At 40.3% G+C, this 23,662-nt stretch overlaps 2 pseudogenes; both read left to right on the plus strand.

The window, feature by feature from the left end:
- Window positions 1-127: 127 nt before the first annotated feature.
- On the plus strand, window positions 128-2,520 carry LOC147456503 (putative pre-mRNA-splicing factor ATP-dependent RNA helicase DEAH5 pseudogene; annotated as a pseudogene).
- Window positions 2,521-4,169: 1,649 nt separating this feature from the next.
- LOC147456504 (uncharacterized) lies at window positions 4,170-4,987 on the plus strand (annotated as a pseudogene).
- Window positions 4,988-23,662: the final 18,675 nt, after the last annotated feature.

The following is a 23,662-nucleotide window of genomic DNA, read 5'->3' on the forward strand; positions in this document are numbered from 1 at the left end:
GTTAATGGCTTGCTTTGATTGGCACGCTTGCTTTTTTGTTGATCGTCTACGTTGAGAAGCTCTTGTTGGAGATACACCTCGTGCAAAGTAGCTTCATGACTCTGTGCATCACCGCAATTTTGTAGACATGGTGGTAGAAGTTTCACAACAGATGATGATGGCGATTGTAGTAGACACATACAACATGAATCATGATGATGAAGATCACCGCAGAGATGATCGACATGAGGAAAGGTATGAACATCGAAGAGAGGATGATTATAGAAGGGCGCATACGACATGGTGGTAGAAGTTGGAGATTGTAGTAGACACATACAACATGAATCATGATGATGGGGAATCTCTGCCTACAACATGAATCATGATGATGGAGATCACCGCAGAGATGATCGACATGAGGAAAGGTATGAACATCGAAGAGAACATGATAGAGAGGATGATTATAGAAGGGCGCATACACAAGAAGTTTTGGACAAATTCTCACAATAATTCCCACATTGTGACTTACCTGAACATCATGAGCTTTTGTGAGGGAGGCACCGCATACCTAGCTAGGTACGATTGGGGGCGGTGGGAGGGCCGGTGGTCCTCTGCCCCCAATCGTACCTAGCTAGATATGCGGTGCCTCTCGAGCAGAAGCTCGTGATGTTATGCATTGTATGAAAAACCTTGACAAAGACTCCGTTCTCCTACATGAGAAAATTTCTAAATCTTCTTGTGATAGCCACATGAATGGTTATTGAAGGACTCACAAAGAGTATGATTTATTGCAAGGATGGATACAGTGGATATGTTGGCAGTGACAATGATGATGAGCAAGAGGGATAGAGTTTATAGAAACCCTAGCTCTTCAAAAGGATAATCAAGCACATGAGTGTTCAATGTTTACTTAGGTGGGGTTTCACGTGTCACGGATCATGGCTACTTTATGTAGCTTGCAGGCTTTCATGATTGAAAGGAAGGGATTGTGCATATGTTGCAAATTATGACATGTATGAGGTTGTTTCCATGATTGGGAATAAAATTAGCCTTTCCATGAGGGATGTGGACCAAAAGACGGGGCAAGATCTTCTACCAATGGAAACAATCTCTTTGGATGAGGAATCTAATCCCTCCAGTATGAATCAGCCTTTAATAGGTCGCAAAGGGCTTTCTGGGATTATCATCACAAAGGACGAAGAAGATGGCCCTTCTAGGTGATCACTAAAGAGGTTGATTTCACCTAAGAGATGGGAAGCTAAGCAGGTAATAACGTCAGGGGTCTTGACGAAGGCGCTCAAGAGAGCTTGGAATTGAGCTCAATAAAGATGAAAAAACCTTCTTAAGAGGGGCAAACAAGGTACTCCATTGATGTGTCACTTGTGAAAATAGTAAGAAATCCAAATGGCTCACTTCAGAGAGCTGCCATGACACAGTTTGCTTTAGCCAAAGAGAGGAGAGAGTTGCGAGAATAGCAGCGTAGCACCATGCTTATTCCTTCCCAAAGGATCTGAATTGTCCTTGTGAAGATCCAATGCTAGAAACAGGAGTAACATCTTGCTCATGAACCTCTTAGTGGACTCTTTGCATATGACTTGCCAGAGTGGAAGAAGGATGCATTTGGTAAGGCACCCACATTTGGTCGATGGTCAAAGCTATCAATACAAGAGCAAAGACAAATTCTTTCCATTTACAAGCTGAAAAATGAGATGGTTAGAGCAATCCATGAAAACGAGGGTTTAGTTCTGATTGGAGAAACTAGTTCAGGGAAAACTAGGTTACACAAATGAAGCAAGGTACACCACAAAAGGAGAGATTGGTTGTGCAGAACGTCGAGGAGTGGCCGAAATGTTTGTAGCCAAGAGGGTTGTTGAAGAATTTGGTTGTTAGTTTGGTGAAGAGGTTGGTTACGCGATTGAGGATTGCATGAGGCTTGAGACAATAATCAAATATATGACACATGGATTGCTTCTAAGAGAAGTGCTTGTGAATAGCCTGCTCTTAGTGTAATTTTTTATCATGCTTGATGAAGCACATGAAAGAAAAATACACACAAATTTTCTCTTTGGGTTGCTGGAAGACTAGTAAGGCGGCGAAGATTTACATCTTACAGTCACCTCGGCTACACTTATGGCATAGGAGTTTTTGTGTGTACTTTAACATTTTCATTATTACAAGAAGAATGTTTTTTGTAGAGATTTCGTATGCAAAGCAACGAGAGAGTGGCTTTCTAGATGCTCCACTTATTACTGTTATGTAGATACATTTAACTGAGCCAGAAGGTGATATTCTTCTCTTTTTAACATGACAATAAGAAATTGATACAATGTGACAAATCTTGTATGAGAGAATAGAGGGATTGAGTTGAGAACTAATTATAATCTCCTAGTTTATAGTGCCCTTTCTAGTGAAATTCAGACAAGAAATTTTTGACCAGCACCACCAAGAACAAGGAAAGTGATGGTTGCAAGCAACATTGCCGAGGCTTCATTAACCATTGATGGAATCTACTATGTAGTAGATCCAAGTTTTGCTAAGTAGACAATCTATGGTCCCAAGCTTGGGTCACACCCCAAAATACCTCAACGAGAATGCCAACCAAGCATGAGTAGAGTCTCGTAGAGGGATCCTCTTGGTTGATTATATGCCGTTGCATCCTAACTTAGTCATCTCTAAGCCATTGGATCATAGTTGCTCAAAAGCAACGAACAATAGCAGGCTGCAAGTCTATGTAATGAAAATCATTGTGAGATGTGTATCAGGTTGGTTTTTGGATATACAAGCCTGTCAATATGCTTACACACATGGCTATTTTTGAAGTAAGCTTCCATGCTTTAGGACCTAGGAGGATGGGTTAACGTCTAAGATTAGAGTCTCATACTTCTCTAGAGTGTTTTAACACAACATACATTTCGAGTCGATCTTCCTTGTAGAATGACAATTGTGGTGACTTAAGTAATGATTACTATGTATGCTACGATTACATTTAAAATTAGTACTACTCATTTGTGTTTCTTGGCCTCATACCTTGTGTGCCTCAACAAACATATAGTACGTTCACGACATGCTCGGAGAGCAACAACCTCTCCAAAGAGACAAGCAAACCTTTACGTCGATAAGTCATAAAGGTATGTTATTAGCATCCGATTTTCCATGTGTGTGCAATTTCTTGGAGGGCCCACTAGCCTACGATCAGATGTAGGCAATGATATGTTGCAGTGGCCATCAAAGCATTGTAAATCTTGTCAGATTTTATTGGCAACTTTATCTACCCTCTCAAAGAAATGTCGCCCATTTGAATGCATGTAATTGTATACAAATCCGCATCTGCTTTCTACCAAAAATTTGCTAGAACTTTCTATTGCCTCCATCAACTCTTGTTCTACAAAGCAAGTCAATAGGAATGGTAAGACTTTACAACTCCTCTCTTTGGAATTTCTTGCTTGTTGCACTTTAAGAATTTTCTCACTCTAAGTATCTTGTAGATAACATTTCAAAGTCGCACGTCATTATGGACCGTACAAGTACAAACAATGCAATGATTCTTGCATTGACCTCTTGCCTTTTGTGCAACAACAATATACTTTATCTACATTCAAAACAAGCTTTGCAAATTGACAATGCAATAAAGAGAATTTTGTATCAACAAGTCGTAAAGATTTGCTATATGCATCCAAATCTACATTTGGGCACAAAAGCTAATAGGAAGAGGCATTTTACTAGCGCATGAGCACTATGCTACTTATCTATTTGGTCTACATTTTATGGTATGAAAATGAAAGTTTTTTTGTGTTGTTTGAGGCTCCAAATTATCTTTGGAAAATGCCATGAAATGGATTGTATGTTGCTTTGGTGGTGTGCTCCATTGAATGTAAGATTCTTATCCAAGAACTGGACATTGTCCTACATAGAGGCACATGTAGGATTGCAGCCATCTTGTTGATTGACCTAGTATATGCTATTTTGTGGTGGTGGCTTTAGTCAAAATTTAGAATTTTGATTGCTTTTAGATTATCCTATTCAATTTCCAGCCTAATCTTTTGTCTAATTGATTGAGGTCTTTCTTTTCTTTGTGAATGGATTCTTGTGAATTTACATTCTTGAAACATATTCATGCCTTTTAATTTTAAATCAGCCGGATATTTGTGGTATTTGAGTGCAACCCTCAATAAAGGCTTATCATGGTCTCAATGGCTTATAATAAGAACAGATTGTAATGATGGAGCTCTGAGTTCATTGTGCACATGATGAGAACCTTGCATGTTTGCTAGCTGATAGGTTTATGTCTCTACAGGTACCAAGCACCATTGATCGAAAAGAGGGTCCAGCCTCCAACTCATTCTAATTTCAGTGAGAGTGATGGTATGCTTGCAGTGAGATGTGCACGATTCTTTTCGGGGCTATCTAGAATGATATCCATTCAGCAGCAATGCAAATCTTGTTGCTTCCATTAGGCCTGGCTGTAGGAAATGAGGTTTGCCATGCTCAGGTTTAGCAAAGGCAAAAACAAACCAGGTTGCTTCAAATGGTCTTGTTCAGCTACCCCTCTTTCCTCTACCCCTCATTCTCTTTCTAGATACCATAGCTTCTCTTCAGATATTTGAATATCGGTACCGCATGATGATGCACACTCTATTGCAAATAGATTTATGGTTTGGGCTCATCTATGTGGATCCGAAAACCTCAAGCTTGGCAGAAGTTGGATGCGTTGCAAAGGTCATAAAGCATGAGAGGTTGGTGGATGATCGTTTCTTCATCACCTGGAAAAGGGAAGAGAGGCTTAGGATTTTTATAATCGTGAGGAGCAAGCCATATTATCTGGTTGCACAAGTAGAGTGGCTTGAAGACAAGCCTTTGTCATATCAAGAGGATATGGAGATGCTCGCAATGGAAGTGGAAAACGACATGAGATGTCATACGTTTGTCAAACAGATTAAATGGGAAGGTTGAGAAGGAAACCACGGATGACCTTAGAAAAAACCTTTTCCCAACCCCTTTCTCCTTCTAGCTAGCCACAATTCCCTGCAGAGCTGGCTATGGTGATGGCTCGTCTCCGACATTTGTACTATGCCTTCACTGGATCCTTTCTCTCGTATTGTGCCTTTGGATGGGATGCCAATTTTCAATTCCTTGTTCCCATACCCATAGGCTACATCAATATGCTTCTTTTCCGCCGCTACTTCGGATCCATCACTTCTATTGGTGCTTTTGGCTTTCTCATCTGTTGGTATGCAAATTGTACAGTTCATTGCACATATGAACACAATTACATTTGTGGGCACAACCAAAAACTTGAAGAAGCTTGTGCTGCAAATGCTAATGAAGCACTTTTTGTGGAGTCTAAGTTACAGTTTGAAGGGAATTTTGTCAACCAATTTTCCATTGTATTGGCTATCTTTTTGTATAATCAGTTTTGTGGTTACGTGATCATGTGCATATTCACACTTTTAGGGCGCAAAGATCACATATAAACTTAGTATCAGTAAAGGATTTTTGAGGTATTGCATCTTCAATTAAGATGGGTATCTATTTCTTACACCGGCTCGTAAAATCATGCTGAGATTAGATTATCAGCAAGTGAAGGAAATGCTAAGATGCAAGATCAAATGGTTGCTTTGAATTTTCTTTAAAGTTAGAAATTTTCTTTGATGACTTTCCGAGTTAGATTCTGGACTTTGTTGTCAGACAATAGTTGTTTTGATCAAATTGTATTTGTTGATGTCCATGGTCCTGCATTTTTAATTGCGATAACTGTAGGCAATGCCTCCGTCTGCATTGTGACGGACTTGTTAAATCATATGATTAAGCAAATTGATGGTTAATCAGTGCATCGCTTGGGGTTTGAACTTAGCTCCGTCATCACAATGTCAGTCACGTGACGAAACCATCTTGCTTGTGCGACGAGTTTGAACGATGAAGGTGTTGTGGCGTATTTATCAAGTCATCCCTAAAAATAAAAGGTGACTTGTTCGACATGTTATAAGGGCCGGTCGTACTCAGGAGTAGTAGGGGGAGTAATACTCTACAAAAAGTAAAGTTTTCGGCACTTTCCATGAAAATAGAAATCTCACTAGTCCAAGTGAAATTGGAAGGATTATGTAATACTCTACAAAAAGTAAAGCTTCGAGCACTTTCCATGAAAATAGAAACCCCACTGGTCCAAGTGAAATTGGAGGGATTAATAGAATTGTACGTTCAGTCTAATCTCTCCTTACCTCATGGAATGAGAGAGCCAATAGTCTTCTCACCCTTTCTCCATGTTTTTCTCCCACCTCAACCTTTCCTTTTTAATTCAAAGAGTGCGACCTGAATCCTTGCTTTCTCTCCATTAACCCCATTAATCCTTGGCGCGACTCAGCTCTAAAACCTACACGGAAGCATACGAGTTTAATATTTATCAACAATCTAGCCATTTCCTACATTAAACAGAGGCCATGATTGGAAGAAACAGAAGCTAGTGAATCTTTCACGTCCATGTATTCCTATAGTATAAGTGACCGCCTCCTCAACAATGATTGCTTCCCAGATGAATGTGGACATTAGGCCAAAGTCCATTGAGTGGGCATCCAGGTACTCAAGGCGGGAAGAAATGACTTATCATGGCTATTAAGATGAATAGACATTTTAACCAAAATTTTCCTTAACTCCCTTCTCTAGCAACTAATTCCATACATCACAACACGAGGAACGATAAAACAGAGTTTGCAAAGCACAAGGTGACAAAGTATAGCTTGCATGACAACTAGCCTAAGCAAGATTCGAAATGGCGTGGAGACAATCAAGATTTGCAGTGTAGAGAAAAATAGAGAATGAGAATAGGACGATGAAGTACATATATGACAACCAATTTGGATTGGCGAGGAGATTTCATCTGGAGAGAGACCTTCGCACGACATCTTCTTACAACAGCCAAAGCATCCTTGCCACAACCATGCTAGGTGTTGGGCATATATGCAATCATCTTGGTTCGAGGGATGTTAACCCTTACAGACACCCTATCACCTTCGACGAACGCCTTACCACTTAATTGATTCATGGATCGGGCTTGTCGGTCCAATAGGTGTATAGGTGATCACCGATGAGAGGCGCACCACTTATCCCATTTTGAAATGATTTTTACTATGACCGACCACTGTGGGCGCCCATGTGTGAATGGGTCAGATTCTTATAAAAGGTTCATTTTTTACCTAAAATCCTCATTCTTTGAGGTACATGCTAAGAAAGTGCTCTTGCTCTACCTCTATCTTCTTCTCCTTCGTATGCTCACGGGTGTGTGTGTGTGTGTGCGCTTGAGAGAGAGAAAGAGAGAAGAGAGAGAGAGAGAGAGAGAGAGAGAGAGAGAGAGAGAGAGAGAGAGAGAGAGAGAGAGCATTGCAGCGGTGAGATGATTGAGTGTGGCATCGGCGGCTACTTCTTCTTCCTGGCACATGATTCTTCACGACGGAAAGCATTGAGCGGTGAGTGACACACCATTGTCACTTTAAGCTTGCTAGGATAGTCTAGTTGTGTGCTTGCAGCCATTCGTGGCTTGCGCACAATTTTTGGCAAGTTTCCAGCTTTTGACACGTTCGACAAAAGCGCACATTTTTGGTGCCGCTGTCGGGGATTGCCTTGCACTAAGCTTGAAGAGCACTCAATGCTACCTCATGAAGCCATTCACTTCTATCATTTCCTGTTTTTTGAGTTTTGTTAGCCATGTTAAGTGCTGCAATGTGCAGGTTTTAGCAGGATTTGTTAGCTCTATTAAGTGCTGCAATGTAAAGGTTTTGTTAGATATATGGTAAGCTATGTGAGGTGTAGGTTTTAGCAGGTCTGTTAGTTAGTGTAGTTCTGTATTATGCAATAGAGAGTGTGCAGTTTGCTGTGTTAGACAGTGTGTGTGCATTGCTAATTACTGTCAATTAGTATTGTTAGCTGTGTGCACGCAATAGACATCTTTGTGCGCGTGACCTCGACGCCACGCATCAGAATCTTATCTTATCCATAAAAGTTTTTTTTATTCCTTTAAAAAAAAACGCTCGAAAAATCTGAGACCAAAAAGAAAATTAAAGAACAAAAGGAAAAAAAATCTCATTTTAAAAGGAAGGGATCGAGATTGGGATCTTCCCCCAAGCCCAAGCTTTTTCTTTTTTGAAGAGTTCTTTTGTTCCTTTTTTTTAAAAACGCTCGAAAAATCAAAGACCAAAACGAAAATAAAAAAACAAGAGAAAAAAAAAATCTCATTTTAAAAGGAAGGGATCGAGATCTTCCGCCAAGCCCGAGCCGAGGCTTCAGTCCTCAGTCTTATGATATAGTATAGACACTACTATATATAAAGACTAGCCTCTCAAGTGAAGTGAGGGCATGTGGGACAAGTCCAAGTCCTCCACCCTTCCCTTCACACTTACCCCTTGAACTTACTAATTTTAGATTTCTTTCCGATTAGGAAAAGACCATTTTTAGGATTCCGAGGGCTTTAAGTAACCAAATCGGAAGTTGTAAAGCACGGCACGTCCCTCTAACCAAGATGCTCACTTTGAGCTATCACACGCCATATTCCCTGGCTCGATTAGAAAAAAGGATCAAAAAAAATTTTGAGAGTAAATTTGGGTTGCAAAACACCCAAAAAAACTAGGTGAACGACCTTCACGGACACTCACCAACACTTCTAAGGTGTTGAGGTCACATGCACCTACGCTCTGGTCGCCAGTGTGCTAGAGGACAATCACATAGAGAGTGTCTCTGTTTACGTGGACACCCATTATTCCTCCACATTAGGCTCTATGTCCTCAGCGAGAACCCAAGGTAGTACCACTCAAGACCCGCATATTGTATTTAGTCACTCTTTCTTTGACTACAACGTCATGAAGGCTTACCCGACGCCCAATCCCGATAGCTCAAGCCAAGACATGTATGCCATGGGCCCACGGTCCGGGCTGAGCATGTTTAGCTGCTTGAAAGAGACTTTGAGTGGAGCCACTCGCTTCGAACATAGAGCTAACGATGTAAATGAAGGGGGTGGGAAAGTAAATTCACCATTCATGACCAATGTAGACCCCATGCTCCTGGGAGAGTGTGCCTGTGAATACTCCATTCACTGCACTCCCTGACTCTTGAAAGCTATTCCTCTCCGAGGTTATACTACCAGACGGTAAAAGCCTTGCCGAAGTGCAAGAGGTTGAGCGATATATCATTGTGGCTAGGGAAAAGAAAATCAAGAGCTTACACAGGGCAGAGCAATGGAGAGAGTTAAAGGCAAAGGCCCCTATGTCAACATCCATGCTAGTCGAGCAATCGAGTGCTCCTGACTTGGTAACCACTAAGGGTCAACTCATAGAGAGCCACATTGCATCTAGTTCAAAGGACATCCCTAGCACCTCAATCCTAGATGGAGCGTTTCTAAATGAAAACTGGGAGTATGAACTACAAACGGAGACTTTAATCGACCTTTACATAGGTTATACCTATCACCTGGGGTTGGTTAGATGTCCTACAATCCACATCGGGTGCTATTGGCCAAATAGGGTCCTTGTTTGGCCATTTTGTGCACCCTTGTGGCCCCCTTTGTTGAGGGTCCCTAGGGCTTTAAAATGACAAATAGAGGCTTTTTTGAATGCATGGACATGAGATAGAGGTGTAGTGTTTGATGTACTGAAAGCCAGCCCCCCCCCCCCCCCCCCATTTTTGCTATGTGTTCAAAGGTTCGGAGCATTCACTATGTAAATTTTTCTATATCATGTGCGTTCACTAGAATGGATTAAAAGTACCCCTTATAGGCCTTATCTACACATGTTTCTGTAACTTTACAAGAATATAAAATCCCTTCTGTTGAACATATGTGCTATGTTACATATACTTTAGTGAACTCCCCAGGTCAAAGGCTCACAAATCCTGTGCACTAAACATTCCACACTAGAAATTGGCCAAACAAGGAGCCAAATTTTACTTCCTTGTGTCCACATCATGTTCTTGGGAATGTTTTGGTTAAGCCATTTATTTGGTAGTTGAAACCACATGTGACCCCCATTGTTATAGTATCCAACCAAAGGTTTCTTGATTAGCAGTTTACATAGGCTCGAGTGGTACATATCTTCTATGTTAACAATGCATGTATCTATAATTTATATTTACACTCTCTCTATCCAAATGAGCTACATAGTAGAAATCAAATCCGCAATTTAACATCTAAGTTCACAAGGTGATAGCTATTGGTATCATCTTTAGCAATACCAAAGAAATAGCTACCAATAGCTAATGAATAGGAATATTTAAGAAGATTTGATACCAAAAAATTGTCAACGCTACTAAAAAAGGTGGAAACTCAAAGGCTTTACAATATATGTATGTGAAACACGAATCAATAATAAGTCACCCCTATACAACGACACCTCCATCTCAAGTTGTCATTTCTCTAGGTCAAGCTTGGCATAGGCATAGTATGGAAACAATAACATGTTGAAAAGCAAGAATTTAGCTTTCTCAACTTGTGAAACGTTCCTAATGATATATATTCTGTCAGGCCAAGGGTAGGACCAGAGGCAACAGGCTGTCGGGGACTGAGTGGCTCAGTACGGCGAGGAGAAGAGGGCCAGGCATAAGTTAAGGGGTCCTACTTGCAAGGGCCAAGGGCTATAAGTAGGGAGGTTGGGAGGAGAACGTTATGCCAGTCCATACTTTGGCCTTTCACTGGTATCAGAGCTCAGGGGAGGGAAGAGCTATGGAGGAGGGAGGAAGGCTTTGCATGTGCTATCTCTCTCTCTCTCTCTCTCTCTCTCTCTCTCTCTCTCTCTCTCTCTCTCTCTCTCTCTCTCTCTCGGGTCGTGGGCAGGCGTCCTAAGCAGGAGATGGAGGAGCTCTTGGCTATCGTGGGCATGGCCCCTTAAGAGGACGAAGTCGATGCCGGCAAGAAACAGGGCAGTGGGATCGGGGCTTGCAACCAGGGTTCGAGGCATACACAAGCGGGCGGGAACAGCGTCTTGCAAGGAGGGGGCAGCTGGAGCTGACTACGCAAACTCATCAAGCAGGCAACCGGAGCGGGTCGCCATGAGCTGCTGCGCAAAACTCACCTCTGCGTGGAGCTCAACCGAGGCTCACAGCACTCGGTAGGAGCGAATCTCGTTGTCGTCCTGTCGACCAGCCATCGCCATGCGCAGTATACTGCTTGATTTTCACATTTGGGTGCCCTAAGGCCACCCTAGGGGCCTTTTCCATTGTAGGAGCAAACACGTCAAGGAACTATCTGCCCTCCTCTCGCGAGGCGAGACGATGAGTTGCCAATAGTACATGCATTCGGTGAGGCGAGGCAAAGCAAAGCACTATACACTTTGAAAATTACAAAGAAATTTATGAATTTGCAAAAACATCTCAAGTGGTGGATCATCGGCTTCTTTAGGTAAAGCCATGGCACAGAATCTTGGCCAAGACGATGGTCATAGATTCGAATTCAGCAAGTCTAAGGAGTGGAATTTCTAGAGTTGGAGAAACTTTGACAAAGTTGGGGCGAGTACCAAACTCCCACAAGATTCATGCAAGGCATGGAAGGGGTCCCTGAGAACCATTGACATGAAAAGGTTATTGCTCTGTTGCCTTCGACCCAACAATGGATTCCAGAGAAGCACAGTTTTTGGTTATCTGCCATCGCTAAAGATGTGAAGCCATGAACTTCAAGACAATCGCTTCATATTTGATGGAGTTTTTTGATATAGAAGTTTTCAATGGCCATAAAAGCAGGCTTCAAGACCCTGGATTATGGTGGAAGGGGAGCTTGTTCCAAGGGATGTTTGTCAAGGACAAATATCAAAGCGTGAGTATAGCCAACATGACTATTTAGCAGTATGCTCGTAGAGGCAAGACCTCTGGCGTAACCGGTAAAGTTGTGACTTGTATGGTCAAGGAACTTGGTATGGCCAACCATTAACTAAACTTGCACAAAGCTGTCAAGCAATTTTTCTAGGGCATGAGTTATCTGTCCATGATGCACTCAGACATGGATATGACCCACTCATTGTCGGCATGCGTGATCTGATGAGTTTTCTAAGACATCACAGGACTATCATAAGCAAGCCAAGCAGAGATCAATTAAACCAAGCCAAGAAGGCATGTGCGCGACATCAGACAACTCTCAAGTTATTCGCATATATGTCTATGAGCCGGATTTGAGCACACTACCAAAATTCTGCCCACACGTGGGCAACAAGGTTAGTCAATTTCAAGATATGTTTGTTTATGTTTTACATTTCATTTTGAGAAAAATCTCTCTGCTGTGCAAAGCAAAGTGCTTGGGCAGACTCCATAAGCGGCCATTGTACAAAGCACAGTGCTTTGCTGGTCTTCATGTTATGTGCCCAATTGACTTTAGATCACTACTACTGGCACACATCTTTGGCACTATATGGATATAAGCTCACAATTTACGCAACGACGCATTGTGATGTATCCATGCCAGTGTAATCGTGCACGGCACATATACCAAGGGCTCACATGGTTGAGACTATCATTGAAGCCAAGGGCTTATTATTCTATTTTTGGGTTGGTATTCATGGCATATTAGTACGATGGCCGTACAATACCCATCATTGCATACGCTTTCGCTATAACACTACCTACTATGTCAAGAACAAGGTAAGTGACTGATTCTTCAAACATTTTTTATGTTTAATCATAGGCAAAATTTCATACACATGCACCCTAATACAATCACGTTCACGTACACGATAAGTCGGTCAAGATGTGACTTACGGTACCTCTCTCTACGAGGGTGTGGTACAAGTACACCGGTGTACGCTTACAGGATACGCTACACCTCGCCCTACGAGAGCGTGTAGTTGTACGCTTATAGAATAAGCTCAACACAACCATGGTCTGCATGGGTTCATATTCACGGGGCATACAACACAATTGCCTCAGGGGATTTCCTCAGCCCAACATTCTCTCTCTCTCTCTCTCTCTCTCTCTCTCTCTCTCTCTCTCCCCCCCCCCCCCCCCCCCCCCCCCCCCCCCCCTCCCTCCTATGCGGTAAAGGTAAAATTAGGCATGATTTTTCTAAAATCTTTCTATGTCGATATAGTAACAGGAAGGGCTAAGAGCCATCTATTTTTGAAGGGCTAAGAGCCACCTATTTTGAAATGGCTAAGAGCCATCTGTTTGTAATCCATCAATGATTGCTTTCAAGATCGAACGAATCTCTTCAGTTGAGTACCCATTGATTTCAATGTCAAAAGAACATCTTACCATTGCTAATTTTTTGGGTGTTATTTTAGCACTACACACTTTGAGTGTGAAGATCAAGTTGAGCTTTTGAAAGTCTCAAACTTGAAAATGTGTCTCTCTACCAAGGTGTATAGATGAAGCAAGCAATTCAGACAGCACGACTGCTCACAAAACTCCTCGATTATGGATTTTGAGTCTAGACAAGATCTGGTTGTGAATACGATTCCAACTTGAGTGGATCTTCTATTTTATCTACAGCACTAAGAGTGTATGTACGACTCTAGTTTTGGGGTAGGACCCAACTTGTGATTATTAAATCACTTCTTAATTGTGATGGTCAATTATTGGAATCTTCACACCTGCACTTCCAAGGACAGAAATCCATAAGCTACCAAGGGCTCGTGGATAATTTCAGCTTCCAGAGTTGACTTAAGATACTATCGGCTGCTAGTTGAGCAGTTTTCCTGCAACGTTTAACCAAGGGGTTTGACAATGCTGATTTTAACCAAGGGATCTGGTTTGCAAAGGCAACACCCAAGGTTCCATGTGCAATACTGCTTGATTTTCACTAATTTTCAATTAGTGTTCCTAGGCCTTTCCGACGGAAATTTGGCTAGGTGCTTTTCACTCCGCTACAGGTACGCATCTATTTTGGTTTTGTTTCTTTTGGTTTGCTTTTTCTACATTGGATGCATATCCCATTTTTTCTCTTTAGAGAGATGACAAGGTCATGTAAGCGCCAAAGAAATTTGGGCTATAGTGTCCAAAATAAGTTTATCCATTATGCAGTTATAGACCCACTTGTAGGGTTTATTTGGCACATGTTGTCACATGGAATACAACATGGTCTGGGGACTCAAGGAGTTCGGTTTAGTCAGTGTGGAGCAAGGCTAATAAGGGTCCCTCTCACTCCTGTCGTACAGTGTTTGCAATTACCTCCATACACAAGTACATCTTGTACTTGTAGAATGTTCTTTTTTTAGACATCCTTAGTTGAGACATATTCCACATGTGGCAAATATGAGTCTCTGGGACTCACACTGGCACCCACTATTTCAAGTATGTGTCAGGACAAAGTCCCTAGGTGCTGGTCAAATCTGTTTTCTAGACCATTTTCAGCACGACATATTAGGAGCACTTTCAGTGGCCAAAAATTGTTGGATATTTGAATGACTTTTTACGATACAAGTGCTGCTAAACAACATTACAGATGGTTGTTTATACATCTAGCAAGTATATGAGTTGTTAATGCAAAAGTTTCAATGTTTGTACCTAGAAGTGACTTCTGTTTCACCTTCTATTATGGTTCAAATGTTTCAGCAAGGCTTGCAAATGATTGCAGCAGAAAGTATTTAGTTTCTTTTCAAAACTATTTAAATTCCTCTTTAATGTGTGCTAGGAGCATCACATTCTCCATTAGTTTTTGCAAAGCTGATCATGGATATACAGGTTTGGATCTGTTTTTGCTAAATGCATGCACACTAGGTGTTATGGGCCCTAGTGTCTAGCAAAGGTTGATTTGGAGCGGCATGCCTATTCATCACATTACTTGCTTATGAAGCATTTTGCACTCTAAGTGCAGTATCTCTATGAGATTTCTTTTGGGTCTACCAATCACCAATAGAGGTCATGGCTCGGTTTGGGTGTTTGTGGATCTTTCAAGTTAACCACGATGGTTATTCTGGACATTGTTGATTCCTCAGCAATGTTGTCCGATATGGTGATCCCCATTTACCAATCATCTGGGAAAGTGCTTGTAAACCGTGGAGGAAATGCGCCTTAGTACTGTTAGTTATTCAAGGGGATAGGCAAATTACAATGTGTAGTCTTGTGCTAAAGGATATGAAAAGTGCGTACATTAGCATCAAGCAATCCAATTAGTAAGCATTTCTTGCTCTACTTGGAGTTTGCTTACCATCAGTTAAAGCATGTTTGCGACTAGATTTAGTCTCTTCATGTATAAGTCAGGTTCTCAACCTTGAACACTAGTTATGGTGGGGTTATTTACAGATAAAACTTGAGAACAAGTCAAGGACTTACACTTGGCTGATTAGTTATGTCAGCAGGTTACTTTCATGAAAAGTGAAAAGAGGTACTCTTTCGGGTACATCTTTGTTATGATAACTCATTTAGCATGCTCATGTGCATTCTAAATGGAGTCTACCCACTATGATTGGCTAGGAACCGGTAACACAAAATGGTTGCAAATGGACAACAATGTGGAAAATCAAGATGTTACTCTTGGTTTCATTGAACCTCCTACTGAACCGTGTTGCAGCCAAGCAAACAACTGGATCCATGAAGGATGCCACTGTGGAAAACATTAGTGTATCATCACTCCAGGATCACATCATACTAATCTCATCCTTATGTAGAAATTTATCTAAGCGTTTCTTGAGATTTGTGTTCAAGTCCATGCCATGCTCCATCGCTAGTGTGAGACTTGGGATTCAAAACTTCGTTGAGACCACTGTCTCTATAACATAGACCTTTTCAAAAGGTTTCATGCCAGTGGTGACCTTGTAGGAAGTTCTATAAGCCAATAAATTTGTCTAAAGCTTTGCATTCCATTGATGTGGCTCCTTCTAAACTATCTTTGTCAGGATTTTCTTTATCATTTGTTAACTCCTCTCTACCTAGCCATTCATCGAGTCATTTTGGAGGTCCTTTCAAGAAAATACAAATTTTGACGTTCTCTCGCTAGAAAATAGGTGTGGTAAAAGAAAAGGTGTCCTCAATACAACCGTTCAAAAAATGTACTTACTTTCTTGCATTGAGCACTCATGGCTTTCTTTTCTTCCTTGTACTAAGCACTAATGGCCTTCTCCTCCAAACCCACAAAACTCCTGAACAAATGTCCTAAATATCATCTACACATTGACTTGGATCCTCAATATGAGCCATTATGTAAGAAAATCAAAACCACACACAAGTGAGCACTACTGACCTTCTCCTCCACACCCACAAACCTCCTCATCAAAATTTGTAAACGTCATCTACACATTGACTTGGATCCTCAATATGAGCCATTATGTAAACAAAGAAAATCCAACACACAAGTGACGTTACTAGAAAAGGGGAGACTTAGAGCAGACATTAGGAAGAGGATGGGGTGTAGGAGGGCCTCTTTATTTTTCATGAGCTGATGGAGGTGATTAACATTTTGACGAATAGGTGTACGCCATGTGTGCAAGAATGGTGGGTGTGTAAGAGTGGTCAAAGGATGCACTTTTCCCCCAAAAAAAGGTGGTGGACAATTTTATGATTTTTTTGGCCTTGAATAACTCCCACATATGATATCCCATCTGAGCAGAGATCATAGATCTGCAATCTACGCGTCGAGCTCTTTCCATAGATATGCTACATGATATGGTTTTACTCACTAGATTTTAAATTCCTTTTTGGGCGAAAACTTTGAATTCAAATAAACTAGCCGTTTGCCTATTTGAATTTAAAAGCTGTCCTTTGATTACTTTCTTAATACTAAAGGTTTGCCTTCCTTAAAATGCCAAATAAAGAGGCCCTCCTAGATCCCATTCTCTTCCTAATGGGGAGAAAAAGGGAGAAAAACATGTAGACACTTGGACACATGGTTTTCTCTATAGCTTTAATCCTAAGACTAAATCCCCTCTTGCATTTGAAAGTCCTATTGCTTTATTGACCTTTGCTAGTAAGGGAGAAAATGGCTTGCTTGGCTACTACAAAGCTCTAGCTGGCCAAGTTGAAAATTATTAATTCATACTTCATCCACAATTAAAAGAGATTCTCAGACTCTCTTATTAGGATTTAATGACCAAAAAACCATATTGTAGCACACACAAGAATTACAGGTCTCGTGAAGAAAACGTACATACTTGACAAAAGAAATATACGATATTAGGTGCTCAAGTACAAAAGAATAAACTATGAAATCTTGAAACCTTGAAGTTTGGATCTGGTGGTCTTGAGAAAAGACTCCAAGCATTGAGGTGGCGAGTTCAATCTTTCTTAACTATTCAACTAGACTAATTGGTTTCTTTTATTTATGTATTGCTTTCTTTGTAGACATGCTATCTAAGAGGACATTGAATCCATAGTCAATGTAGGGAATCAGTTGAAGCCCTTGATAAGCAGTAGTCTTGCAAAAGATATAATCCATGACAAAAAGTTTAAGGTTTTGCAATGGGATGTAGTGGACCATTTTATTTCAAAGAATACAATGCCTACCGTAGAGATACATGGCACACTTGAATCATTTGGAGTGAGCAAGAGAGGGTATTCTGCTATTCAACAATCTATTTGTGAAGAAGGGAATAAAGTCTAAGATACTATCAACAACAACAAGTGTTTGGAAAGAGAGACTTCATGTAATGTACCCAACAGTTTTCAATAAAAGTATTTTATGTACTTTGTAAATATTTAAGGTTCGCATTTTTAAAAAAGTTATAATGTATTCAAACGATACGATCAGATTGAAAATCGGACGCTAGAACTACTTATTATGACCTTATTCACTTCAAAACTATAGGTTGATGGGAAAATTAAGCCTCAAGACTATATCTAAAGATAAGAGTTTATCTTTTAGGAAAGACAGAACAATTTTAAGAAAGGAAGAGTATTTTTAGGAAAGAAAGAGGAGGGAGTTAAGTTTAGAATTCTTGGCTTGGAAGCTAAGCTTCTTTTAAAATTGGAGAACTGAAATTGCGCATCAAAATCCGTGTCCCAAAAAAAAAAACAGCCGCAAATGTACGCGAACTTAGCTCTTTTTGCTTTCCTCTATTCTTAGCTGGCCTTGAGAGCCTATATAAAGACCCCTCTCCCCTCACTTTCAAAGACACAGACACACACTCTCAGAAGCCGAATCTCTCTTGCCTTGACATCGGAGTTACCTTCTCTCCCTCGAGCTCTTACCTTCAAGCCTTCTCCATCTCCAAGTATTTCTCTACCATCGTCGTGCTGCCCTTGGAAATCTTGAGTTCTCTTTTTCTCTTTCCCTCTTCTCTACATCGATCCGATGGCCCTGAAGCGAGTGGCTCGACGCTCAAAAGACACTCATGTTGCTCCACCTCCAAGGAAGGTGCAGAGGAAGGAATCAACTACTCTAAACATTGCCCAAGCGAAGGTATTGGTTGAGAAAGAACTCGAAGTTGTCCAGTCTGAAACACGGAAGGTAATCGAACATATCGCTAATCCGGTAAGACAAATTTATAATTATGCATTGCTATTCATGTTTGACTTGGGAAGCTAAGCATATGGAACCCCTTAAACCGTCCAAGAAACGTGATTCTATAAAAAGAAACAAGCATATGTTTTCAAAGATTAGTGAAAGAACTGTTTGATAAATTGTCATTGTTTGTTGAATTGTTATTGCTTAATAAATTGTTATTGTTTGATAAGTGGATTCTGATTGATATGGAGAATTGGTTGATCATGTTTGAAGATTTATTTAAAGAGAAGAATTGTTGAAAGAATTTTTTTTCCGTGATTAGTGAAATGATTCCGTGATTACGGAGATTAAGCTGAGGTTATCGGCTATCTTTTGTGCCTCACGGGTAGCGGGATATCTTGCGGTTAGCAAGATGCTAGCGGTTAGCAGGATGCCTCGCGGATAGCAGGATGCCTCGCGGTTAGCAAGATGGGAAGGTTGCACAATTCGCGGTTAGCGAATAAATCCTTTGCAAAGGCTCTCTTGGTTAGACAGAGGAAGTATGCGGGTAGCGGCAAACTCATAAGAAATTGAAAAAGTTATTTTTGTTGAGATATAGAACTGTTTTCATTAGGCCTTGTTTGAATTGTTTTGGTATTGTTTGAAGGGATGTATAAAAGAACTTGTGCCTGTAATTAATTAAGGAACAATGTTTGTATATGCAAAACAGTGTGGTAGTAATTAGAAAACAAGCTAAAAGTGTGAGTGTGGGGTAGAAAGTGGGGGCTAGCTAAGGTTGCTAGTCAAGGATGGGTGGTCTCAATTAGTCAAGAAACTTTACACTCCCTTTTATTAAGAGAAGTGAAATTAGAGACTCATTGTGCCAAGAATCGAGATGTCTCAAATCTACGTGTCCACAAGATTACTAGTTAGTTTAGACTAAGTCTCAAATCATATTTATGGTTTATGGATGGCAGCCATGCCTCTTAAATGTAGGAAAAAAGATGTTATTTATGGATTCTAAATATGTCAATGGGATTTCATCTTTACGTTAGGAAACAACTTCATTAGAATCCTAGATTTATCGACCTGGCTTGTGATGTATGACCCTTATAACCACGTAAACGATGGATAGAGGACTTCCTCTCTTCTGTTGCTCATATCTCTACTTTGTGAAAACAGAGTAGGGTGTCGTAAATGGAAAAGGAGAATCAAGGAAGGCCCCCTATCAAGTCGTCCCAATCTTCTCGGGGTTGGGGACCTCACAATTGGTATAAGAGATTAGGTTAAAAAGATTTAATTGACTACTTTAAACTTCCTCATGTGCATGGTTTTCTATATCCATTATCCGACTTGTAGAGATATTACGCTATGTCGATTGATGTGTACCATAGTTATGGTTGAAACCTCTATTATGTTTTTTTCATGGAGAGATCTTTTGTAGACGCCTATATGACATTTTGATGATTGAGTTGTTTTTCTACAAAGAAATTTTTTGATTGGTTAAGTCATGAAGTGAGTTTTTTTGGTGGATTGAATGAGCCATGATTGGTTAAGTCATGTGATTGGATAACCCATGACTGGTTAAGTCAGGTGATTGAGATAATCATGACTGGTTAAGTCATGTGACTAAGTTTTGATAGACTGGTTAGGTCATGTGATTGAGTTTTAATGATTCAAATAAGTAAGGATAGATTAAGTCTTACGATTGATCTTTTAGTGGACTGGATAAGTCTAAGTTGGCAAGTACCCTATTGATTTAAGTTATTACAAACATTGATGTACACTCAGGGGAATTCTCAAATCACTTCTATGTTGGAAAACCCTCAGATTGATGCTATCTATATGGAGATTCAGGAGAAGAAGTTGTTGCTCAAACAAATGCAACCACCTTCTTTTAAAGGGGAGGGTGATGATGTTGAAAAAGATGCAGAAGTATGGATTGAAGCTATGGATGATTACTTCTCTGTTGCAAGGACCACACATGCAAATCAAGTGATGTTAGGGATGTTTTGTCCCTCAGGAGAAGCGAAATTATGGTGGAAACGACATTGTCGTGACATGGGAGTGTTGGAGAACTCTTAGAGTTGGTGGGAAATCAAACAAGCAGTAAAGGAAAGATACTTACCCCCTGTCCATGAAGCTATAAAGATGAATGAGTTCTTTATCTTGAAACAATACAGTTGATCTTTAAAAGAGTACTACTCAAAGTTTGTAAGGCTTACGCGTTACGCACCGTCAATGACCATAGAGCAGGAGGTAGCTCGCTTTTGTCAAGGTTTAAGAGAACCAATTAGCTCACGATTGGAAGCCGTGAAGACTACCACTGTACAAGATACTTTACTACAAACTAAACCGTTGATAAAGGAACAAGGGATTACAAGAAGAATTGAATGGAATCAAAGCTTCAGAGATATTCAGCCACAGAGAGTTTATGCCACTAATGCCCAAGATTCTCGATGCTTGAATGTTCGATGCTTTGAATGTGGAGAGTTGGGCCAAATCGAAACTCTTGTCCACAATTGACTAATGGAACAACAGTAGCAAGTTAAGAAGCAGACTAAGGACATTACTCTTTTAGAGATAATGATGGTCGCTAGTAATTAAAGTAGGAGTATTCTCACTTTTTCTCGAGATGAGGACATCTCGAATCCCTAAGTTGGGGAGATCGTAATGTACCCAACATTTTTTAATAAAAGTATTATATTCACTTTGTAAATAATTAAGGTTCGCATTTTTTAAAAGTCATAATGCGTTCAAACGAAACGATCAGATTGAAAATGGGACGCTAGAACTACTTATTATGACCCTTATTCACTTCAAAACTATAGGTTGATGGGAAATTTGCCTCAAGACTGTATCTAAAGATAAGAGTTGATCTTTTAGGAAAGAGAGAGCAATTTTAGGAAAGGAAGAGTATTTTTAGGAAAGAAAGAGGAGGGAGTTAAGTTTAGAGTTCTTGGCTTGGAAGCCAAGCTTCTTTTAAAATTTGAGAACCAAAATCCCGCATCGGAATCCGTGTCCCAAAAATAAAAAACTAAAAAAAATAGAGAGCCGCGAATGTACGCGAACTTAGCTCTCTTTGCTTTCCTCTATTCTTAGCTGGCCTTGAGAGCCTATATAAAGAACCCTCTCCCCTCACTTTCAAAGACACAGACACACACTCTTAGATGTAGAAGCTCTCTTGCTTTGACGTCGGAGTTACCTTCTCTCCCTTGAGCTCTTACCTTCAAGCCATCTCCACCTCCAAGTCTTTCTCTACCATCGTCGTGTTTCCCTTAGAAATCTTGAGTTCTCTTTCCCTCTTCTCTACATCGATCCAATGGCCCCAAAGCGAGTGACTCGAACCTCAAAGGACGCTCATGTTGCTCCACCTCCAAGGAAGGTACAGAGGAAGGAATCAACTACTCCAAACAATGCTTAAGCGAAGGTATTGGTTGCAAAAGAAGTCAAAGTCGTCCAGCCTCAAACACGGAAAGTAATCAAACATATTGCTAATCCGGTAAGACAAATTTATAATTATGTATTGCTATTCATGTATGACTTGGGAAGCTAAACATAGGGAACCCCTTAAACCGTCCAAGAAACGTGATTCTATCACAAGAAACAATCATACGTTTTCATAGATTAGTGAAAGAACTGTTTGATAAATTGTCATTGCTTGTTGAATTGTTATTGCTTAATAAATTGTTATTGTTTGATAAGTAGATTCTGATTGATATGTAGAATTTGTTGATCATGTTTGAAGATTCGTTTAAAGAGAAAGAATAGTTGAAAGAATATATTTTATTCTCGCGATTAGAGGAGATTAAGCTGAGGTTATCGGCTATCTTTTGTGCCTCGCAGTTATTGGGTTGCCTCACGGGTAGCGGGATGCCTGGCGGTTAGTAAGATGCCTGGCGGTTAGCGGGATGTTTGGCGGCTAGCGAGATGGGAAGGTTGCGCAATTCCCCGTTAGCAAATAAATCCTTTGCAAAGGCTCTATTGGTTAGATAGAGGAAGTCTGCGGGTAGCGGCAAACTCATGAGAATTTGGAAAAGGTTTTTTAGTTGAAATATAGGGCTGTCTTCATTAGGCCTTGTTTGAATTGTTTTGGTATTTTTTGAAGAGGTTCATAAAAGAACTTGTGCCTGGAATTAATTGAGGAACAATGTTTGTATATGTAAAATAGTGTGGTAGTAATTCGAAAACAAGCTATAAGTGTGAGTGTGGGGTGGAAAGTGGGGACTGGCTATGGTTGCCAGTCAAGGATGGGTGGTCTTGATTAGTCGAGAAACTCTCCACTCCCTCTTATTAAGAGAGGTGAAATTAGAGACTCAATGTGCCAAGAGTCACGATGTCTCAAATCTACGTTCCCACAAGATTACTAGTTAGTTTAGACTAAGTTTCATATCATATTTATGGTTTATGGATGGCCACCGTGCCTCTTAAACGTGGAGAAAAAGGCGTTGTTAATGGATTCTAAATATGTCAATGGGATTTCATCTTTATGTTAGGAAACAACTTCATTAGAATCCTAGATTTATCGAACTGGCTTGTGGCGTATGACCCTTATAACCACGTAAATGATGGAAAGAGGACTTCCTCTCTTCTATTGCTCGTATCTCTACTTTGTGGAAACATAGTAGGTCAATGGAAAAGGAGAATAAAGGAAGGCCACCTAGCAAGTCGCCCCAATCTTCGCGAGGTTGGGGACCTCACACTTCAGCTCAACCAGGCATAGAATGGCATCCTTGGATATCCCTTTCATATTTAAGGTACTTATTACAAAGGTCAAGGAATATCTATTACTTATGATGAGTACAACAATATCTTCATCGACCTTACTTTGTTACAAACTAAAATGGTAGAGCTCTACAATGTCACATTTGAAAATGTTGGTTGTGTGCTACATTTTGTCTTGAATCTAGATGAGTATGATATTCTTAAAGAAAGAATCTAGAGTGAGTGACAATCACATTAATGAATAATACACTTTCAAAATGTCCCATTGTTAATCCTTTTTACTTGAGTGTGCAATAAAAAACAAACATATGGTGGCTCGATGTTTTTTAGGTAATTCATTTTACTCTAAAAGAATACATTTCATTTCACATTGGGATTAATCTTTCAAGCAGCAAGAAAGGACCATGAAAATTTATTTTGGGTCTTTCATCAAACCCCTATTCCAGACATATTTGCCCGACAAATGAATCAAGGAGAGGTATTGGATGTGGATGGGAGGGGATACTTTCAAGTCCAATGAAATCTTGCAATTTACATCAAAACACTGATGTGTTTGTATAATTTTGAAATGGGTACCATGGAAAAATCTCCATGCTTATTCTACATGGAGTTTGCAAAGGTGATGGACCCAAAGTAGTGGAGAAA

This window comes from Adiantum capillus-veneris, chromosome 6 (assembly GCF_014529385.1).
Source record: "Adiantum capillus-veneris isolate H3 chromosome 6, ASM1452938v2, whole genome shotgun sequence".
Taxonomy (NCBI): Eukaryota; Viridiplantae; Streptophyta; class Polypodiopsida; order Polypodiales; family Pteridaceae; genus Adiantum; species Adiantum capillus-veneris.